Genomic DNA, 20,906 nt, shown 5'->3' with positions numbered 1-20,906 from the left:
TACTTACAGGTGGTTGACATAAAATAACAGAACCATGAAACCTAAGTAACCATTTCTTTTAGCAAGGATTCTGTACATTTAAGCTACTTTATTATATTTTTCTCACACTGTTTCAATTCACATGCAGATTTTTGAGAAGACCTAGTAGCTATGTACTTCCAAAAGAACATAAATTGATTTTCTTCCTTTTGTATTCTTTTTTATGATACTTTGCCCACTCCCTCATAATTAGTGGATATTACTTTTGTTAAATTGGGTATGTCTTATTTCAAAGGCAAACCTCAGATGAAGCTCTGACACAGGAACAAAGAGACAATGTCACAAATTTTCTTGTCTTTATTCATATTAATATGACAGAGTCTAGTTCAATTGTTTCTTGAGAAAGCAATTGTAGGCTGATTTTCCTTTGCTGATGAGAAATCTAAACCCTGAGATTTAGACATTTACAGTTAACCTTCTAGAAACAATAATTAAAGCACCACCATGACACTCCTTGCTTGGTAAATGTAGCATCTATTCTTAGGCTACAGTCAAAACAAGTTTCATTTTCTCAGTTCTCAATCAGTGATCAATTAAGATTAACCATGATATAATAGCTCAGAAAGAAAAGTTTAAAGAGATAAGGCAACTATGCAATTAAGCTAATGTGGCTTTATGGATCTTGCTGTGATATTTGTTCAAAGTCTCTCTGCATACTCATATTTAATAAATAGAAAAATTATACCTTTTCTTTTTGTTTTTAACTTTTCTTTTATGAGATACATTCATTCAAAAAGATTATGCTTTAATCTACCTTTACAACATCAATTAATTTCAATTTGTCAGATCTGAGGACAAATTTTAAATTTTTTCAGTATTAAAACTTTGAAATAAAATTATTAACCTTTATATTTCAAACACTACTGATTCCTAATCCTCGTTGTCATCCATTTATCCTACAATTTGTTCTCATCAATATTCAAATCTACCTTATAGAAAATATCTTACTTTTACTTTGTAAAATCTTTGTATTTTATAGAAAATTTGAATAATTTTTAAATCTCTGATTTTAAATAATTTTGGAGTGGGGATTTTATTCCAGAACCTATGCTAGGATTGATAGGGTAAGAGAGGTTAACACTTCACATTTTATTCCTTTAACCAGCAACAGATCCTTCTTACAAAACCGTGATTTCATCAAGCTAAATATTATTTGTGATACAAGAATGAGTAATAAAAAATTAATACCATACCATTCTAATTATTAATGCAAGACTTTGCATCTTTTACTTTAAAGCTTAATGAAGCATTAAAACTTCCAAAGATCCAGATAAAAGAGAAACATACTCTCTTTAAATGTCCTTTTGTTCTCTCTGTGCTATAACGAAGATTAAAAGAAATATGTGAGTTTGATAATCACTTTACCTAAGAATAGTTTAGAGATAATAACTTGAGAATGAATAAATTTAAAGAAATTAGAATGTTCACTTGTTTTCAATCAGGAGAGAGTTCAAATTAATGCAGAAGACATTTGAAGAGAATGGCTTGAAATTGTTTCCCTTTTAGCATAAGGGTTTTCATAAATTTCACATGTGAAAATAGACCTAAAAGTAATCTCAGTGGAATGATATAGTAGAACAGACTGAGGGACTTCCTGGTGGTTCAGTGGTTGGGACTCGGCCCTTTAACTGCTCTGGCCAGGGTTCAATCCCTGGTCAGAGAACTAAGATCCCACAAGCTGCCCTACGTGGCCAGAAAAGGCAAAAAAAATAGACAGTGATATCCAAGAACATTGACGATATAGGTGTCAAGGCAAACAAATTTAGTATTAAAATATTTGTCTCCTGTTAATTTATTTTTGAATACATTAATGCCCTGGGGCCTGTTTACAATATCCCAGCGCCTCCTTCTGTAAATTCTTTTCTGAACAAAGAGCAGTCTATTTCTCCTTTAACATTTCACAAAATTTACCATTTGTTCTACTCACTTCTTACTTATGTCCATGATTGCCTAATAAGTAATTCGATTATTTTTATAAATTATGTCAAAAAAAAAAAAGAAAAGAAATAAATCATGTTGTTTTCATATGGTCAAACAGCACTCTTTGACTATTTATAGAATCCTTTTTTGTTTCAATATGAAACATGCTAAGATTGCAGAGAAGTTGGGATGGGATTCCATTCTGCATGTTTTGGTTGAAAGGGAAGGGAAAACACAGGAAAAGGCCATTGGAGCTGATTTTAAAAAGAACTGCATACAAATATATAAATAAGAGGGTATAGTTGTCTAAAAGGCATGAAGATATGTGATTATTTCATATATGGTGAATTTTATAACATTTCAATAGGACAAAGAGGTGAAGTGCGGCTGCAAAAGGAAAATGTTGGGGATTAACACAGAGACTGACACAGAGGCAAACAAATCAAGGATCTATCTTGAAAAATAAAGTCTTCAGGCCATGGGTATGAATATCAGGTCCCGACACTAAGAGAATATCGCCTCTCAGCCGTGGCGAGGTGAAACACAAACTGATGGACACAGAGGGAGCAATAGATCTATCTGCTCAGCTAGGACCGGATTAGAGCATATCTGGTTTTAGTGCTCACAACATCCTGCTGAGTTGACAGTAGGGTTCAAAAATGAACTGCAGGGCTTCCCTGGTGGCGCAGTGGTTGGGAGTCCGCCTGCCGACGCAGGGGACACGGGTTCGTGCTCCGGTCCGGGAGGATCCCACATGCCGTGGAGCGGCTGGGCCGGTGAGCCATGGCCGCTGCGCCTGCGCGTCCGGAGCCTTTGCTCCGCAACGGGAGAGGCCACGACAGTGAGAGGCCCGCGTACCGGGAAAAAAAAAAAAAAAAAAAAAATCTGTTTAAGAAAGAAATATACTTTGTAAGGCATTATTAAACATCATTAAAACATTTTTTTTGTTAGTGTAGTTTTCCCCTGATGGGTTATTGTTTGGGTTGCAATTAGCACATCTGAAGAAAATAAATGCTGGAATATTTCTATTTTGGGGGTAATTGTCAAAGGTTAGTCGTTTGAAACGTGCCTGTTAGAATTGCACAATGAACCTGTCATTGGGAATTATGATTCATCATCGACACGGAATAATAAGCACAGAAAAGAAAGGAAAATACAGAGCGAGTTGACTATTTCAACTAGACTCTGCTAGGCTTTTTATTCAGAAGAAATAATTGTTCCAGTTACTCATGATTGTGACATGCTTCCAGGATATTAAAACAGGTTTACTACCAGTGATATCAGTGCAAGAAAAAAAAAAATCTAAAAAAAGATACCCCAATCTTCCATGGATTCTCCTTCATGTAATTTTCTCCTTGTTTGCTCAATATTTAGTTTTAAATATCCACAAGATGCTCTTAAAATCTTGCTTGCTTGGAGACTCAGGTCACTTACCTGCATCTCTATTCCATAGCACATATTTTTAGCTAATTTTAAAGGTCACCTTCCTTCTGAGAACCTAAAGGTGGTAGTCCTTAAATAAAGAAGAAAGATATAAATAAATGGGAGGGGTTTTTTTTTTCTAGCTTTAAAGTAGTCCTGTTTATATGTCATGCTGCTTTGATGTTTCGTGACAGGTCATAATTCAGGCCATTGTGCTATCATTCAGTTTAGCTTAAAATTCTTCAGTACACAAGCAAGTAAAAATGCACATGGTCTTTGTTCTAATTTAAAAAAAAAACTCCTGCAGGAGAGATGAAGAGAATGCTTTGTTATGGTCTATGGGGCAACAATCCATAATTTACTTTGCAGATGTCTGTAATTTAAGCAGCAGGCAGAACCACCTACACAGTTGTAACTGCTTTGGGGAAAGGATACCAAGAGGCTCATAAATCATGATGAGGATTAAAAGCAATGAACATTCATCTTCTTAACCTCCTAAAGGAAATACGGGAAAGCCAAGGATTAGAACACAGAGAGCATGCAATCTTGTGCAGGGATAAAATGTGTCAAGAGTTTTTAAGGCTTCTCTCAGTTAGCATTGACCTGCCATTTGCAAGTCAGCAGAACATAATTTTAAAGTTGATTTAAAAAAGGCCCCTTCTACATCCTAATAAATTGAGTAAGTGATAAGATATATTTCGAGGGTGTATTAAAAGTGGAGTCCACTTATGTGGAAAAGCTAATCATTTTCTCAGATTGAAACATATTTCTTCTTTGACAGTATATGGAAGATAACTTTAAAATATCCAGTCCCCAAAGATCTTCATGTTTAGTTAAACATGTTTAAATAGTGAAAAGTCATGAGAAAATTGTAAATTCAGAATAGTCAAATGAAGCAGATAAAGACAGCTGGGTCTCTTCTATGACATTTAGTAAACAAATGGCCTGTTACTAATTGTTTATATTTGAAAAATTATTCTAATCAAAGGCCTTTGGATGCAAATGAGTAAATCATGCACAGTAAGAGGTTTCAGTTTTTGTTGAAGATAGAAACTTTAATCAAATTTTAAAGCTCTTGAAAAGTACAATTTGTTAATTTTCTCAGTATTCTTTTAAATCACGTTCATAATACAGCTGAACTTGGCAATTTTATAAAAACACCAGGATAGATCAGAGAATAGTCAAATCACTTTTCAAGGATAATTATTGAGCCTATTAAGGAGACACAAGTAGACTCCAGTTTCTGATTCCCTGGTTTAATATCAAATATCCCTTGGCAATGATTCTTTTAATGTAGCCAATACCTAATTATCTATTTGAGTTAAGGGGAGCTATAGTGTTATAAACCCAGAGAGGCTGATAATTAAAATATATATTTATATTTAGCATTGAAATGTATTTTGTGTTGATATTTGAACATGATTTTATCTGACATTTTGGAACGCCACAACTTGTCTTTGAAAAGCAGAGCAAAATAGCACATTTTAAAATTTGGGCTACCTCTGCATGGGGTGAACCCTCTTCTATACTCCAAGCTTGGGACAAATAACCTTTCTTTCCATTTGGCAGGTAATCCTATACTACTCTAATTTAGTCCAAATATCTTTTTAAAATATATATAAATGTATGTATTTATTTATTTTTGGCTGCGTTGGGTCTTCATTGCTGCATGTGGGCTTTCTCTAGTTGCAGCGAGCGGGGGGCTACTACTCTTCGTTGTGGTGCACAGGCTTCTCATTGCAGTGGCTTCTCTTGTTGCAGAGCAGGGGCTCTAGGTGAGCAGGCTTCAGTAGTTGTGGCTCATGGGCTCAGTAGTTGTGGCTCACGGGCTTAGTTGCTCCCTGGCATGTGGGATCTTCCCGGACCAGGGCTTGAACCTGTGTCCGCTGCATTGGCAGGCTGATTCTCAACCACTGTGCCACCAGGGAAGCCCTCAAACATCTTTTTAGCTACCACTTTTCCTTCCTCTGGAATGGTGATTAAGTACCATATGTTTTGATACAAGCTTGTGTAATGATTTTAGAGCAAAACAGCTTTGTTGTATTGTATATCATTGCATTTAGTTGTTCCTTTATATGTTTTCTAACAACATTGTACTGAATTTCCCAGGACCAATTCGAGGCAAGGAGGGCATAAAACTTTGAGACTCAGTGAGGCTTCATTGCCACATAAACGAAAACCAGTATTAAGTAAATGGGAGAAACTTGCTGTATATTTTTACACTAAAAATGGGCTAAATCACTTTTGACTTCATAATTACACCTTCTATTTAATCACAAACTTATGGGTCCCAGAGTCTGCTTAAAAAACAGTAAGCTACTATTTAAAAAGAGCAAATATTTGCACCTATGTCTACATATCAAAATTATCTTTAAATTATTATTAAATAGGGAGAATAGAGAGAAATATTATATTTTAAATGTATTTTAATATCATTTTAAAATTCTTTTTTATATTTCAGATACCTCTGTAGAGTGGGTGACATGCAGACAAAAATTAATTCACTTATCCTCTTTATTTTTTTCCTTAATGATTTTCTCCCTAGTTTAAATAAAGCATCCAATGCTTGGTAGGGAGGGGAGGTAAATTATAGTGTAGATTCAGAGATTAATTTACTCAAAAATATTATTGAAAACAATCTGTACATTACTTTCTGCCAAGAACTCTCTCTGGATAGTGTATAAATTTGTGAAACATATCATTAAAAATTACTAACCATGTTGGTGCTTACATTTTTGTGAAAAGAATAAAAGTAAAGAAATTATATAACATATAAATCATATTTAAATTATAGCTAAATCAATTTATAGAAAATGAGAAGTGCTATACCAAAAATAAGCTGAGAAGAGTGATAGGAAGTTTCTGTGTTGGAGAGCAAAGGGGAAATAGTATTTTGCAGAATTTAAAAACATGGTTAAGTGAAGGTCTTCCCAGTAAAATGACATTTGGAAAGACTTGAGAAAAATGTGGGAGCAACCATGCAAATATCTGAAGAACGGCATTCTGAAGTCAACTATACGTTTCAGGGTGAAAAGGTGGGAGCTATTTGATGTACATGATCAAAACACAGCAAGATCAGTGCGACAGAAGCTGAGAGAGAGAGTGGGGAAGGAGTGCAGGAAATGAGCTCTGATAGACAGTGGACCTCATGGGCAGGGTAAGGACTTTGCTTTTTCCTCTGGGTGAGACTAGAAGGCATTGGATGGACCTGGATAGAGCAGTACCACGATGCATCTTATCTTTGAAGGGGACTTTTCTGGCTGCAGTGCTGATGCTGCACTATAGGGGCACAGCCCTGGAATTAGGGAATCCTTCTTAAGGCAAGGATAATAACACAGGTGTGCAATGATTATAGCTGGGAACTGGGAGACAGCAGACCAAAGAATGAGAAGTAGGAAGGTTAAGACTTGATGATTTGGTGGCGTATTATATGTGTGGTGTGAAAAGACGGGAGAGGTCCAGGGTGATGTGTGACCCGCGAAGTTGGAGGATGGTTTTGCCATTAACTGAGTATGCAAAGTCTGAGCTGCCTTTAAACATCTTAAAGAAATGTTGACTAGGCAGTTGGATATATTTATATGAAATTCAGGAATGAGTTCCTCTGGTGTATAAATCCTATGACATTTGACCTATATGCATTGTTAAACAAAAATATAAAATCCCCTATACATCAGGTGCTTTTCTAAGCTTTTTGTATGTAATGGTTCATTTAATTTAATCCTCCTAACAAATTTATGAGACAGGTACTAATAATAACTGTCCTCATTTTACAGAGGAGGAAAATGAGACTAAGAGGGTAAAGTAATGTTCTCCAGGATTGCGTAGTTGGTAGGTAGTTAAGGTGGAAACCTTAACACAGGCAGTCCAGCCCTAGATACCATGCTCTTAGCCACTCCTATATCCTCACAATAAAATGGGTTTAAACAACTTGATACGGGATTAGGTCTCTAATGGAGCAAGTTTAGAGAAGAGTAAAGATCCAAGAACTAGGTTCAGGGGCGCTATAGTGAGAAGAAGTCAGGGAGATGAAGAAGAACTGAAAAAAAAAAGGGGGGGGGTCAGTGAAGGAGTGGAACAAGAAGAGAGGTGTCCTGACATCACATGAATGAAGTGTTTCAACTGGGTCAAGTGTTGCTGATGAATCCGAAAAAAAAAAAAAAAAAAATCAGGACTGAGAACAGACCATTGGAATTCACGACATAAATTTTGTTGTTTACATGGACAAGAGCAATGTTGATGGATTGGTGAGCAAAATTTTTATGAGACAACAACGGAAGCAAAATAAAGACAGAGTTTATTTTCAACATCAAGGCAGTAGCTTGAAAGGAGTGGTTAAGAAAAAAAAAATGTTTCTAAATACCTTTAGCTCCCATTTAGTATTAAGGGATAGGTGTGGTGAATGAAATCATGAAATTGCTCTTATATTTCTGTGATGATGAAAGCCTGATGTGGGAAGATGGCAGACCAAATGGTGCTTTCCACAACAGCTAAGTCACGAGGCTTAATGCCCCATGGTCAATTGAGAAAAGTATGACCTAAGGGCAGTATTGCTGGCTGGTTTCATGGGGAAGCATGTTAAGATGGTAATAAGAGAAAGGATCAGTTCATCTCAGGGCATGCAAGGGGATTCATTGAAGGATGGAGCTAAACACAGGGAGGGCAAAGGAATCTTTTCTCAATGCTTTTGGGTTCTTGAGAAAACACCCGTATAAGGTGGCCACTCCAACTCCTGCAGCCTCGGGAGAATGAAGAGGCTGGAGCAGCTTGGTTGACAGAGAAGGCGCCTGGCTGAGCTAAGAAGAATAGGTAACATATTTATTTAGCTGAAAGTGTCAACAATATGTAACAAGTAAGCTCAAGGAAGCAACCCGACTCAACATACCTGAGCAGATGCCAATCACCCCACAAGGCATCATCACCACTGTTCTAGAAAGCCCTTTTCCTCCCAACTCTACAAGGTCACATGAACCCCTTCTATCTAAAATGCAAGCCCAGGGAGGGACGTGAAAGACTGAACAATATCCCAAATATCGTGATATACATCTTCACAAACTACTTAAATTTTTAGACGTAACAAAATTTTAAACTGGAGATGGTGTTGCTCACGGGAAGAGTCATATCAGGTCGGAAAACAAAGGCGTAACATTTTGATTGCGTATCTGTATCTAATTGCAGTACAATCTATGACTGCAATTCATACCACTATGAAAAGTACACTTAGGACAAGTGCCTTCTTATCATTTGGGGGCGCTGGCTGAAACTAATCTTAAATAATATGCAATATTTGAATGTTTGTTTAATGAATGCCCATGGTGAAAATATAGGTAGATGAAGTTTAAAACATCTATTTTTAACAGTATAGGTAGGTAAATAAAAGTATAAAGTTTCTTCAAACTTATTTACTATATATCCTATTAATGGAACTACCCTATGAGATGCCTCCAAGTAGATTTATATCTGATCTTGGGATATCACAAAGATACAGTTCTTGAAATATCAGAGTGCAATAATAACATAGGAAAGATTACAATTTGTATGTATCATAAATCTGAAGGAATTACCTGGTTGGTTTATAATCAGAACAGAATCACTCCTTCTAACTCTATAAAAGTCTCAATATTTATCTATGGTATTTAGAATGGCAAAACATCTGAATTGCTTCACTAATTTCCACTGTTGTCATGCTCTGGCTCCTGTATAGACTGAGTACCCTGAGGAAGTTAAGTTGGCATTCAAACACTAAACAGTTCTAGAAGCCTGGCAGTGATGTACGTTGTTCTACATCCAGTGGTCAGAAACCCTACATCATCATTTCTTGATAATATTCCTTGCATCTTTATGTGCAGAGTCTTTGGCAATGCTGAGTTTCATTGACTCTTATTACGATTGTGAGTTTCGTTATGACATTTTATCATATTCCAGTTCCACTCTCGAGATTTCTGCATCTTCTCCTGATCTTACAACCTTACTTGTTACAGCTTCCATGCTGTAGCCCTCCCTCCTCACTTCCTTGTACAAGCACCCTTAGCAGGAACAGCTTTCTCACTGATCTTACTTCTTACAGCCAGTCATGCAGCTAAAATCTGGGGGGAGATGCAGATTATTTAGGTACAATATAAGTTTGTCTTTAACCCATTTGGGATTCTTGCTCTATTTTAAAACACATAGAGACATGCTTGTGGTTCATGGTGAAAACAAACTGTCATACACGTTTCAAACTACCAAGGAAAGAGTCTATGTGGCGCAGGTCAAAATAAATCTACATTAGGTTTCAGCACTTTTCCCAGAGCATGCAATTCAGAGTCAAAAAAACCCTTTTATATTTCATCAAACTTATACGATGAATGAAGCATTTGTATTACACTCTGAGTAACAAAGTAGTTTCTACTCCATTGGGCATTTTAGTTTGCCTGGGTAGTTTAGGTTCCAGTAGTTTGTTGTCTTAGATTTGGCACAAAATTGTAGAAAGTACCAGCATAGGCTTCCTGCTGGATTATCTATATTTGAATCCAGCATAGCTATTTATTAGTAGTATAAACTTGGAAAAGTTATTTTACCTCCCCATGCCTCATTTCTTTTTTCTATAATATAGAATATTATAGATCTAAGAAGAGTATTGCATTTCATAGGGTTGTTATAAAGATTATGTGAGTTAGTATCTGTGTATACTATTTGTAAATACTTAGAGCAGTGTCTACCCTGTAAAAAATCAATTGAAGTCTGTGAAGTAAATCAGAAAGAGGAAAGCAAATACCATATGCTAACACATATATATGGAACCTAAAAAAAAAAAGATTCTGATGAACCTAGGGGCAGGACAGGAATAAAGACACACGTAGAGAATGGACTTGAGGACACGGGGAGGGGGAAGGGTAAGCTGGGATGAAGTGAGAGGGTGGCATGGACATATATACAGTTCCAAATGTAAAATAGATAGCTAGAGGGAAGCAGCCACATAGCACAGGGAAATCAGCTCAGTGTTTTGTGACCACCTAGAGGGGTGGGATAGGGACGGTGGGAGGGAGATGCAAGAGGGAGGGGATATGCGGATATACCATATAGGTATGCATAGAGCTGATTCACTTTGTATTACAGCAGAAACTAACACAACACTGTAAAGCAATCATACTCCAATAAAGATGTTTAAAAAAATCAATTGAAGTGATTTTTAACAAATAGGTTATGTTCTTCTTTGTTTTCCTCTGGAATTTGGAGAGAATGGAATACTCTCTTCTATATTTCTCTGATGCCAGAAATCATAGGTCTCCTTTCATTTCAAGCTAGCTAACCCTCATTGCAAACATTTAAGAAGTTCATGCTCACTTTATATATTTTTCATAAATTCCATTATATTCTCAGTGATTGTTTTTCCCATATTTCCAAATTTATTTCTGTTGTTCTGCTAATTACTTCACCATTCATTTAATAAAATGTCTTAAACATCTATTTCTGACATATAGATGCACACATATATCTATATATTTACATGAATATATATGTATATCAATCTATGTGTGTATCTATGTGTGTATCTGTGTATATATGTATCTCTCAACTTGTCAGACTCATCATATCATAGCAAGACATCACTGTCATATTTAGTCTGCTGTTTAAACAGTGGGCAGACACAGGGTCCTTGGAAATAATAAATTATTTGCACATAACACATAGAGCCCTGTAGCCCTGTAAATTTAATTAATATCTACAAAAATATAATCTCCTCTTCTGGCTTTTAATAATTATTTCCTCACATATGAATAGCATATTAACATGGTCAGTGTTCAGAGATTCTTAATGAACATTGTAAAGAAATTTTTTCCGCAAACAGCAGTAGGCTCCTCTAAAGTTTTTGCTGCTTATGACAAGACAGATGGAGAAATTCCTTTTTTAAGCACGATATTTATTCCATCTTTCTATGTTGTTTGAAATCCATTCTTCCTCTTGCCCCTAAGGTATGCCTGTCTTCTAAGCACACCTTTGAAACTAGACAGAAAGCATATATCCTGTGTATCTCTTGGATCTGACAGAAGAGGTGAAATATAGGATAACTGCTCTGTTCGTTGTGCAAAAGGGGGTTTCCTTTTTGCAACCTGTATTCCTTCCATAGTGCAAGATGCTGTGCTGGGGCCTTCTGATAGTTAATCATCCCATTTCATTTCACAACAAGCTGCGTCCTCTTAGAGCTAGGGAATATTGAAACTTGGCATAAATGTCTCTGGAGTATGCTTATGACTTAAATCAGAACTCCAACCATATCACAGAGCACTCCTGGTGTTTCCAGAGCAGCAACAGGCAATTCTGTTGATCCTGACCTTATATATATCGTACAAGGCTCCTCACGGCCCTTATTGGTTTTGCAGCTTTTGCTAGAGCCACTCTCCACCCTGTACTCTGTGCTAAACCATATGCACTACAAAACCTTCCATTTCTCAGCTACAGCCCTACCCACTTATGGGGCTTTCACCTGCTCAGACTCTGCCCAGAACTCCCCTCCTCGCCTGCCCATCCACACAGCCAGGGCCCCTCACCCTGGACCGTCTCACGGCTCACAGTATGGACATCAGTCACTGTGTTCTTCACACCTTCCTCATCCCCCAAATCTGTCAGATTCCTTTTGTTTGACCAGCTCATCATGTTGGTTTATTGGCTGTATAAGTGTGGGTATCTGATATTAAATTGCAGATTTCAAGGTCCCTTAGCTTCATCTCCAGTCCTGTCTCCACTCTGTCCGCTGGCCCATTCTCAGTCCAGTGCATTGCTACACACTGTCCTTCTTTCAGTTACTCAGCCTTCCCTCCTGCTTCAGCTGATCTATATACTTTTCTGTCTCTCAAGGAGCAAATATATGCCCTTCCATCCTTGATTACATGGCAGAAGTTTACTCCATTTCTAGACCACCTCAAAGGACATTTATTCAGGGAAAAATAGATTTTAAAAAAAAGGATTCATTAAAACACAGACCTACTAGAGCATGGACTTGGGGATATGGGGAGGGGGAAGGGTAAGCTGTGACGATGTGAGAGAGTGGCAGGGACATATACACACTACCAAATGTAAATTAGATAGCTAGTGGGAAGCTACAGCATAGCACAGGGAGTTCACCTCTGTATTTAGTGACCACCTAGAGGGGTGGGATAAGGAGGGTGGGAGGGAGGGTGACAAAAGAGGGAAGAGTTATGGGAACATATGTATATGTATAACTGATTCACTTTGTTGTAAAAGAGAAAATAACACACTATTGTAAAACAGTTATACTCAAATAAAGATGTTAAAAAAATAAAAAAATAAAAAAAATTAAAAAAATAAAAAAATAAAAAAAAGGATTCATCTAGTGATTTACATAAAATGAGCCCAAATAATAAACAGCACTTACATTGCATTAAATGTTCAGCTTATTTAATTTGAGTTGAGAGGTATGATCATCATCAGTGATTCTGGGACCCAGAAGATTTAGGTATGATTCAAAAGTATATGAAATGTGGCATTGTACTTTAAGTGGGTTCAAAAAGTTCAATCATATAAAATTAGCCATTGCATCACTGCAAGGCAGTGAAATGATGAAGATAGAAGTAATTGCCAGTCACCTAAAACTGTGTTGCTGAGGGGTGCATCATCCTGGTGATTCACTCCAATAAACTAGTATAAATCGAGGGGTCAGTTCAACATAACAGAAGTCACTATGTTAAGCAGAAAGTTAATTTTTATGCAGAAGTACCTTTAAAAATAGGGTAGGAGGTGCAAGTACTATCTGGACTTCCTGGAATGAGACTTAGAACGTCATCAAAGGAATGGTCTGCCCAGGGCTTTTCTCCATTGGGTACAATAAAGAGACTGGAGGAAAAGGGCTGGCTCCAGGGCCAAACCATCTTAGGATTCGTGGATCAAGAATCCAGCACAGCATGGTTAGCTGCAGGAACACATGACCTTCAGTACAAGCAAGTACCCGGAAGCTGTGATGGAAGAGCTGGCTGAGACCCGTGCCCTACTGCCAGATCCAGACCCGTCACTGGGTGATCCTAACATCACTGCCCTTTCTCTTTCTGCGTAACTTTGTTCCCAGATGAATTCACATACCTTAGAGAACATCTCATTGGCAGTAAATAAACCACTTAAAGTTCTAGCTTCAAAAGAATCTGGAAAGTGGAGTTTTACTTTCCAGGACCTGCCAGACTTAAAGCAACACTGGGAGGAATCTGGATACCAGCTGCTCAGTAAAGTAATACAGCATCTTTACACACTGTTATTTAGCATGAAAAAAAATATTTTTCAAATATTAAGTTGAACCATTCATAACTGCTGTTTTTGTAGAGAAAAGAAATGAGTGAATAATGGCATTCTTATTATTCAAATTATATGCAGATAAGTGGCACTAATTATGAAAATTAAAAGAAATACTTGTTATTGACAGTGTTAATAGGCTGGATTAAGATAATAGACCATTGGATAGGGATGCTGTTTATAAGTTTTAAATTTATACTCTGAACACATATAGACTATTCCCCATAAAAAACAATATTCACAATGATCAAATGTTAATTGTGTTTCTCCCGTTGTGGAGCACAGGCTCCGGACGCGCCGGCTCAGCGGCCATCACTCACGGGCCCAGCCGCTCGGCGGCACGTGGGATCTTCCCAGACCGGGGCACGAACCCGTGTCCCCTGCATCCGCGGGTGGATTCTCAACCACTGCACCACCAGGGAAGGTCGTTAATTGTGCTTTGATTTCCTTCTTTTCACCTTGTTGATGGCGGAATCTCTGCCTTGGAGTTATGGTGATGGCTGAAAGCAGAACACCTGACACTGGACAGGTGAGATTGACCGTGGGTTATCCGTCCCATATACTGGCAGCCTGGGACAGGAGGACACTGCGTTGCACGGGGCCACATGGGGGCTGCACTTGGGAAGAATGAACGGCTGAGGGCTGTGGTAGGCAGGCTTCAGAATAACAAGGGGCTGAGATGGTCTCCGGTTCCTGCAGGAGGATGTGATTGGCTTGTGTGAACAATCTTGCGGGCTGTCAGGACACTGACATTTGCCGCTCAGGGAAAATCAGATACTGTGCCTGGTCCCCGTGACTAGAAGGGTTGTTTGAGCAGGGATCTCATCCCTCGGAACACAGTAGGGAGGAACACTTGCCATGAGGACGTTGGAGGCCCTCCAGATTTTCCCCCGATGCCAATGCACACATAGTATCAGGACTCGATTTTAGGCCTCTTACCACATATGGTGATATGTTTGCACATTACCTAATAGGAACATAAGGGAATGGTATAATTTTTAATAGGAAGTAAATTTATCATTATCAGCAAAGTAATTTTCAAATGTTTCTTACGGGGAATCGTTTACATTGCTCCAAGTTTTAAGTTTAAATTAACTAGCATTAAATGAAATGAAAAATTTAGCTCCTCTGTTGGACTGGCCGCATTTCGAGTGCTCAATACCTCATGCACGTGGTTAATGACTGCTGTATAGACTACATTTTAGATGAAGATATGGACACTTAAAAAGTTAAGTTCTTAGCCTAGAGACAGCAGAGATTACAACTTGATTCCAATCTTGCTGAAAGTATCAGATATTTACATCTCTTCTCTTAAATCATAGGTAGGGCTAGCTGAACTTGAGATGTGGAAATAGATACCTCCTTACAAGAGAAGGTATTGTTTGGTAGCTTCTGAGGAGAGCAGTGCAGGGGGATGGGAGTAATGACATGACATCCTGGAAGAGAGCTAATCATTGAGACAGATCTTGAAGAATGAGCAGTGTTTTTAACTTATTTTTTTCCTCTCACTGTTGTGGCCTCTCCCATTGCGGAGCACAGGCTCCGGACGCACAGACCCCGCGGCCATGGCTCACGGGCCCAGCCACTCTGTGGCACGTGGGATCTTCCCGGGCCGGGACACGAACCCGCGTCCCCTGCATCGGCAGGTGGACTCTCAACCACTGCGCCACCAGGGAAACCCTATGAGCAGTGTTTTTGACAAGTAATTTTGAAACAGAACTTCATAATCTATTTGCACTATCTAAAATATTCAAAGCAATGTAAAACAGTCTTTGCGCCTCGTTATCTTTCTCTGTGCTCATATTCATGATTTTACCCCAGAAGTGGAATCTAAGTTGGGAAATGGTTAATGAGTGTCTGTGGTGAATCCTGGATATTATATAACTCTGTTTTAATGTATGCAAATAAAGAATGTGATAGGAATTATACAATGGTTTCAACATTAGAAAAATCCAGAATTTTTATGATTAATATAAAAATTAATGGGACATTAAAATGATTAAACTGAATAAGCACAAAAACCTCAAACATCAGAAGTACATTTTCTCAGCTTGATGCCTTAAGTGGCCATTGCTTCATCTGTATTATGGGAATCTTAAATTTTAGAAAAGGGTAAAATTTCCTAAGTAAGATGTTAATATAGCAAAAGGCACCATTAGAAGCAATATTTTGCTTTAGTTAGATAGATTAAAAAGCATTTATTTACAGGTGTCCTGAGATCATCCGTGAGAATGTTACAGTAGAAATTTAAAGGACATTCATTAAAAATTTATTTCTCCAAAAACCAGACCAAAACGAAACAAAACCTGCATAGTGGTAGAGGGATGAAAAAGTGAAAGTTTTAGGAAATGGAAAATTATCTATAATAGGTGATCTGCGTGCCTTTTCGAGTGTGACGTTTGTCTACAAAGAAGTCTGGGAAGGTAAATTCTGTGTCCTATTGCCGTCTTTGCTGGGTGTCTCTATAATAGAGTACTTGCCTGGCTCCCTCTCTTTTGCATACCCCAACCCCATACACTGAACTCTGAAGGTAAGAGGGAAATATCTGCCATGGACCTGCTATCTCTGCTTCTGCAAGACAGTTTCTTGGACACAGCTTCCAATAATCAGGAATGCCATCTGTTATGGGCTGAATTTTGTCCTCCTCCAAAATTCATATTCTGAAGTCCTAACTCTTCTTACTTTAGAGTATGACAGGAGATAAGATCCTTAAATAGGTAATTAAATTAATGAGGTCATTAGAATGAGCCCTAATTCAATATGACTTGTGTCCTTATGAGAAGAGGACCTCTGGACACAGACAGGAAAAGAGAGAAGATGATATGAAGACACAGGGATAAGACAGCCATCCACAAGCCAAAGAGAGAGACCTGGAACAGATCCTTCTCTCGTGGTCCCCAGAAGGAACCAACGATGTTAACAATCTGGGACTTCTAGCCTTCAGAACAATGAAACAGTTACTTTCTGTTGTCTAAGCCACCCAGTCTGTGGTACTTTGTTATAGCAGCCCTAGCAAAGGAATACACTATCTGTAAGTCATAACAGTGGTTTGTCTATTTCAATGGAATTCAGGTAGTTTTATATGCAAGGGAAGGGAAGGAGGATTGAAGAGAACTGTGCTTCTACCTCCCCAGTCCACAATGCCAATCCTTAAAGAGTTTTCTGCTTCTACACAAAACCTGTAAAGTTGTATAATCAGAGGTATTATGTCCTTTCTATGTTTTTACTATAGAAATCTCTTTACTTCTAGAGGAAATAATGTTAATAGTAGCTAGCCATGTAAGATTTATTAAAATGTTTATATTAAATAGAAAAAAGCTGGCAAGCTAGGCTCATCTCCACATTTTTAAAAGATTGCTGATTAAGGAGATTCCAGAGTTGAGAAATCTGAAGAGGACTTCTTTTCTCTTCCTTTCCTCTATGGATTTTCTGTCTTTGTGGAATGAGCAGTAGATATTTATGAGCACTTCTTTCTTGATTATCCTATTCTCTGACCTATACACTAGTATGAGATGTCTTGTTAGGCAGGAATTTCTTGGTTTGATTAACATATTACTATTCGCTACAATAAGGAGAAAGCAGTGCTCCATGGAATCTAGACAAAATGGGTAAATATTACATTTATATAGTATACATCTTCCCATCATTGCACCCAAGTTTGACTTGAAATTAGTAAAGTTTTCCTTGTGAGTGAAGAGCATGGCCTCACACCACCATAAGAATATTAGTTCTGGGCTTCCCTGGTGGCGCATTGGTTGAGAATCCGCCTGCCAATGCAGGGGACACGGGTTCGAGCCCTGGTCCGGAAAGATCCCACATGCTGTGGAGCAGCTAAGCCCGTGAGCCACAACTACTGAGCCTGCACTCTAGAGCCCACATGCTACAGCTACTGAAGACTGCGTGCGTAGAGCCCGTGCTCCACAATAAGAGAAGCCACCGCATTGAGAAGCCCGTGCACCGCAACAAAGAGTAGCCCTCGCTTGCCGCAACTAGAGAAAAGCCCGCGTGCAGCAACGAAGACCCAGCGCAGCCAAAAATAAATAAATTTTTTAAAAAGAATATCAGTTCTTCATAAGTGAAAATATTTTTTTCTAGGTATAGTTTAAAAGGAAAGTAAAACCAATGTATTTGTCATTATTGTTTCAGCCATTAATTATGTTAAATGATAATATAATTTAAAATCATACATTTTGTAACTCAGTAGGCAAACTCAAATGTATCAAAGGACAGTATGAAACTAGGATTTGACATACATTTCAGTGAAAGTGTTTCACTGCACATAAGGCGTCATGAAGTAGTCTAAAAATGAAGTCTTTAAATTTGTAACTGCTACATTGAAACTTGCACAACTAATGAGTTTGATAAAATAGTGTCCAATTAAAATTTAAACTCTTTAAAATTATTTTTGTGGTCATATCTTCAATATCTAAATTGTAACCAAAATTTTGTTAGAAGCAGAAAGATAGTTTAATTCTAATGTCATTATATGGATCAAAAAAACCCCTTGATAACCCTGTTATCAAATGGCCTTTCTTTTTAAGATTTAATAGAAAATAGTATTGTTTTAATAGTACCTGGGGTTTGTTTTAATCGGGTATGATAAGATATCCAGACACGGAAACGGCTGCCATGAAGGAAGTTTTTACTCATCATTCCCTAGAAACAGGAGGCATAGACATCATGCAGGGTCACATGGGAAAGCACCAGGATTGGTCAGAAGGTAGAGGGAGTGAGGGAGAATTGTAGGAGAAGAGAACATATATGGAAACATTTGTGGTTTCTGTGGGAAGGAATGGACGAGGCACAGCAAACAGATTTAGGATTGGCTAGTTTGAGTAATTTCAGTGGACCATGTGGCATAAGGGCTGTCCTTAGTTGTCTGGTGCCTGACCCTGCGTAGGTAATAGCCGAGAATGTGGACTCCCTATAAAGAAGGTGGTAAGGGGTATGGGCTCTGGATTGGTTGGCTTGCATATGGAAGATGTACTTCTAGTGAGTTATTTGCTATTTTTAGGAATTAGGTTACTCTGCAGGGTCAGCAAGAGCCCTAGATATCAAAGTATCAGAATATAGAAAAGATTCTATATTTTGCACTCAGTTGATTTCCTTTAGAAAAATTATGATTTTTAAATCTATATTTTTATATAGTTACTATACTGGAAAAGTAAAAACATTAAAATAATGATAAGGTAAATTGGCTCAAATGGGATGGTCCTTTTATTTTTTGCTATATTAGCCATTAAAGTCCTTCTATTTATGATTTAAATGATTGTCACTTTGGCTGCATAACTTAAAAGTAATGAAAAGTAATGAAGGAAAAGCAGACAAAGAATACTGTCAGATTTTGTTTGAAGACTTACTTAGCTGTCATTTTCCGTACTTTTCTATATCAGGTATGTCAAATCATGTTAAATCTGAACACTACGTTGGTATGTTTCTTTGTTACAAAGTGCTTTCCTCTGAGTTACGTCATTCCCAATTCTAGAACATATTACATGATTTTGCTTTTGCCATTAATACTTTACTGTGATGGATATTGTATCAAAATAAGTTATTGAAACCAATTGACATTTATATTACCAGACATTCCTTCTATATGAAATAAATATGATGGGTTTATGTAAACAGTCAAGCATATAATTTTGTTAAAAACTAAACTTTAGTATCCAGGATTTCATGCTAAAATTACATGCTGTTCTCAGATGCTCACATACAGTCCTATGTTTGTGTGCAGTGTTTGCTTATATGTATATACACAATTACACAGATACACGTTTGCTTTTGTTTGCCCTGAGGAAAGCAGTTTTTACCTTCTTCAATGTTGCACGTAATTTTTAGCCATTAATCAAAGAAGAGTAGGCATTTTTATAGACATTTTTCATCTCAACATATGTCACTACATTTCTGCAATTCCAAGATTCAAGATTAAGATTGTTTGGCTTAGCTTTATGGTTTTGTTGTTTTTGTTGTTGTTGACTATTTAATGTATTTCCTTGTATTTGTTGCTTTCTGTGTCCTCAAGTTTCATTTTCTTGCATCTGGCAGCAGAATTACAGTGATTTCCTTTATTCAATTCAGGAAATCTCTGCTTTTTTCTTCTATCTTTCATTGTCAGTCTATGTGATTTATATTTTACTCCTATGTACACCTTATCATCCATAATATACTCTATTTTAAAAGTCAATATTATTTCTCATCTTGATTGATCAAAAATGCATTTTTCTTAGCATGCATTTAATCTTAAACAGTCTCATTCATGGTTTATCCACAGACATGGCACTATCTGACACCAAAGTTAGCTCAGAAAATCCTTACAAACACCTGAACTTTCCAGACATCAAGGTCTAGATATAGAAAATGGAGATAATGGCCTCTTCACTGTAAAATCTTTATTGTGTATACATTATAACTACCCATAGTCACTGTGTATGGTGTTAAGTAAGGCTTTTCAAACCTGTACCATAAAGTTGCAAACTTAAAGCTATAAAATGAATAAGGTCAGATGATCTCATGTAAAACATGGTGACTATAGTTGGTAACACTGGATCATATAATTGAAATTTGCTAAGAAAAGAACTTAAATATTCTTATTTTAAAAAAAGTTAATATGTGAATTGATGGGTGGTCTCATTTACTAGTTGAGGGGAATCTTTTCACAATGTATAACTATATCCAATCACCACGATGTACACTTTAAATATACCACAATACAGCTAAAAAAAATCCCAATGAGAATTTTTTTTTAAAAAGGTTATTTGTCAAAATTGTTAGTTATCCCTTCTCATCCTTTTACCTCACCTGCAATTCAAAGCATATTTCTACAGATATTGATTTAGATTATGAAAGATGAGAGTTTCTTTTGTCTATACTCAATCTGGAAAGCAAATAAAGTGATAATAGTTGTCAGTGGGTGAAGATTTTTATGTATAGGGACATGATGTCCTAAAGGTACTCGTGTTGGGGAGGAGAAGAGACATTTTCAGGGACTATAACTAAAGCTATGTTGACCTGAAGCAATAAGGAAGAAGAATGAGATCACGGGATGAAATTGAAAGGCAAGTCTGGCTGGGGTGACCTACAGAAGGGGTCTGATGAGGTCTGATGAGAAGAGGTGAGGGCAGACATTGGCAGCAGCTGAGGGAAGCAAGTAGTGGATGGCACTCTACCTCCTGCACTGGTACTTCTCTCCCTCTGTAAAAGCTCCTCAACCTGTCGATATTGGACAAGAAGTGCTTGAACCTTCTTGC

General features: G+C 37.4%; 1 protein-coding gene across 5 annotated transcripts in view; it reads left to right on the top strand.

Moving 5' to 3' along the window:
* CDH12 (cadherin 12) overlaps nt 1–20,906 on the top strand; it is a 1,002,553-nt gene that overhangs the window by 329,725 nt on the left and 651,922 nt on the right. Inside the window, exon 3 of one of the 5 annotated variants that reach the window (XM_067030824.1) lies at nt 6,408–6,538. The exons of the other annotated variants lie outside the window; for them this stretch is intronic. The gene's annotated coding sequence lies outside the window, so the exon portion shown is untranslated. The remainder of the gene's footprint in view (nt 1–6,407; nt 6,539–20,906) is intronic. 5 annotated transcript variants of the gene reach the window in all.

Source organism: Kogia breviceps, chromosome 4 (assembly GCF_026419965.1).
Source record: "Kogia breviceps isolate mKogBre1 chromosome 4, mKogBre1 haplotype 1, whole genome shotgun sequence".
Lineage (NCBI taxonomy): Eukaryota > Metazoa > Chordata > Mammalia > Artiodactyla > Physeteridae > Kogia > Kogia breviceps.
The sequence above is the reverse complement of the archived record's forward strand: the minus strand, read 5'-3'. Positions and strand labels throughout refer to the sequence as shown.